General features: G+C 44.6%; 1 non-coding gene across 1 annotated transcript in view; it reads right to left on the reverse strand.

The window, feature by feature from the left end:
* Positions 1 to 16, reverse strand: part of LOC143218986 (small subunit ribosomal RNA) — a 1,891-nt gene extending 1,875 nt beyond the window's left edge. The window contains exon 1 of the ribosomal RNA XR_013011225.1: positions 1 to 16. This exon is cut by the window's left edge and continues 1,875 nt beyond it. This is a non-coding gene — a ribosomal RNA (small subunit ribosomal RNA).
* Positions 17 to 3,164: the final 3,148 nt, after the last annotated feature.

Raw genomic sequence — 3,164 nt, forward strand, 5'->3', positions numbered from 1 at the left:
CAGGATCAACCAGGGAGCTTCGACAATTTTTTGTCGTTTTTTCAATATATAATATATATGTGTCTTTTCGTCGCCAGCTCTTTCAGAGACAGGTCGACGACACTCTCTTATAGTTTTGTATAAAAATTCCTTTTTACTCGTTCGAATTCTCAGAGAACCTTTCGAACGAGTTTATATCATATATTCCTCCCTCTCTCTTCTCTTATAGTTTTGTATAAATTCATTTTTACTCGTTCGAATTCTCAGAGAACCTTTCGAACGAGTTTATATCATATTGCCACCTTCCTTCTTTTCCTTTCCTTTTTAACCTCGAACAAATTCATTTGCCAGATATTCCTGCGTTCTCGGTTTATATTTTTCTCATAGCATCACAAATCATAAAGTAGTGCATGAAATTCATGTTTAATATTTCCCTTTTGGGTTTCTCTCGAGAACAAATTCTTATGTTTCCTTGTGTTCTCAGGTTGAGCTAACATCAGTAGCACGAGTATCCCACGTAGCACGTAACCACGGGCGCTGGACAATCGACACAAGTGCCGAGGAAGCGCGGACAGGACGCATGCTGGACTCTGGGTGTAACAATGCCCCTCCGAAAGCCAACCTCATTTTATTTACTTTACGTTTCTCTGCAAACATTTAGTTTGACTTCTGTCTAGTTTTAGTTTCTCTCAGAACTCTTTCCATAACTATCTCAAACTTTTAGCTCGGATAGAAGAGTTGATGCTCAGTTAGTACGAGTATACACATCAGTGCATACAAGTCACCAACCTCCTCGATGGGAGGCTCGCCACATAAGGGCCATGCGGTCTTAGACACCAACCCGTGGCAACGCTGTGTAGAGAAAAGTTCGAAACGAAGTACGGAACGAAACAGTCGAGACCGAAGTCTCGAGGCGCCGTGAACTGCTTCTCGACCGAGATCGTAGAATAGCCCCAAGCGCGCGCTGAACCGCCCGACTCGCCGAACCGTCGAGTCTCTTAAGGATACCGAACGGCCGGCAAGGACGCCGGCGCCGCGCGGTGAATAGCACGCGCGCTTATGGGCGCAAACCGCCGTGGCAACAGCCCATCCGGCGGGGCTGTTGGGACTTAGAAAAATTTTTGCATGAAAAATTTTTTTGTACAACACAATAAATATTTATATTTCCAGGATATTTAACACAAAATATTCAACTTTTCATATACTATCTCGGCACTTTGAACATTTTTCAAGTCCAACCGCCAAGAGTAAACTTATCTTTCTATCGTATCTAGACCATTATAAATATTATATCATTGTATAATAAAGCATTTTAACAATAAATATCAAGTATCAAAGCTCTAGGATGAATATTTATCGAATAAACTAAGAATAATGTTCCGGGCGCGGTACTTCCAACTCCGACCGAGCAAAATTTTTCTAAGTCCAACCGCCAAGAGTAAACTTTTTTCCTATCGTTCCCAGACCATTATAAATATTAGATCATTGTATAATAACGCATTCTAACAATAAATATCAAGTATCAAAGCTCTAGGATGAATATTTATCGAATAAACTCAGAATAATGTTCCGGGCGCATTGCGTGCAACTCCGACCGAGCGAAATTTTTCTAAGTCCAACCGCCAAGAGTAAACTTTTTTCCTAGCGTTCCCAGACCATTATAAATATTAGATCATTGTATAATAACGCATTCTAACAATAAATATCAAGTATCAAAGCTCTAGGATGAATATTTATCGAATAACTGAGAATAATGTTCGGAGCGCATGGCTTGCTCGGCGGCTCGAGCGAAATTTTTCTAAGTCCAACCGCCAAGAGTAAACTTTTCTCCCCACGCTCCCGCACGACTTTAATCGTTATATCCACGCACGATACCGCGTTTCATCAATATTTCTCGAGTTTCAAAGCTCTCGGACGCGTATTGCTGCAATTTTTGAGAAATATTGCTCCGACCGCCAAGAGTAAACTTATCTTTCCTGCTTACTCGGACAATTATAAATATTAGATCATCGTGTGATAAAGCATTTTAACGACAAATATCAAGTATGAAAGCGCTAGGATGAGTATTTATCGAGTTATTGAGAAATAATTTTCCGAGTTATATTTCGATGTGTACTAATCGTGTTCTATCGGTCCAGCGGGTAAATGGCGGGAGTCAGTTTTGGTCTGTACTGTTAGGTAGATTCTCCCCGAATATGTTTGCGATGCGCGTCTTTGGATTAACGAGATTCCCTCTGTCCCTTTTTTTTTGGGTCCTAGAAGGTCCAGGGTTTTATTCCCTGGTGCGCCAACCCCTCCTCCACGCGGTAGGACCTGGAAACCCTCGGGTGACCAACGGGGCTCTGGTAAAATGAGCTCTTACGTGAGTGAGTCCTATGCGATCACCGTGGCTCTAGTATAAGAGAGAGTTCCTACGTGAGTGAGTCCTATGAGATCACCGTGGCTCTAATATAAGAAAGAGCTCCTACGTGAGTGAGTCCTATGAGACCACCGTGGCTCTAATATAAGAAAGAGCTCCTACGTGAGTGAGTCCTATGCGATCACCGTGGCTCGCTTTGAATCGGAGAAACCCTCGCCGTGGCGTCAATGGACCGGAGCGTAACCCGGTCGTACACCACGGGAGAAACTCCTAAATGAGTGAAGCCTCCGGTAGTCCCACCGGAGCCTACACCCCGAGCCACGCGGCAAATGCCACGAGCCAAGATGAGGGTAGAGGAGTGACAAGCGGTGCGTGATGATATGAGCGCACCGCGCCGCCAGCATGTGAAACAGGCATGTGCTGGTAGGGCGACGCCTAGCCGGCGCGTGAGGAAGGCACGCGACGGCAAAGACACGTTTTAATGGGGGCGTGTAACCGCTTGCATGAATAATGTAGTCTAGAAGCAGCTACAAAGCCTCCGACGGAGGGAATTGAGCTAAACGTCGGAGAAACTCGCAGTCGAATGAAGAGGGCATTCAGAACTTGCGAATAGGAGCGAAAGACATGAGTCGAAATAGACGGGAACTACGACACCCGTCTAATAAGCAAGTGCTGGAGGCAATACGCCTCCATCGATGAGTACTATAGAGGCAACACGCTGCTGGTACTTATTGATTCCTATTTTGCTTTGAACACTTTTGCAGATTTGCATGTTGCCGGGCCAGAACGTGCAGGCCGGCAAAAAAGATCCGACGAGGCGATGTTC

This window comes from Lasioglossum baleicum, chromosome 20 (genome assembly GCF_051020765.1).
Source record: "Lasioglossum baleicum chromosome 20, iyLasBale1, whole genome shotgun sequence".
Lineage (NCBI taxonomy): Eukaryota > Metazoa > Arthropoda > Insecta > Hymenoptera > Halictidae > Lasioglossum > Lasioglossum baleicum.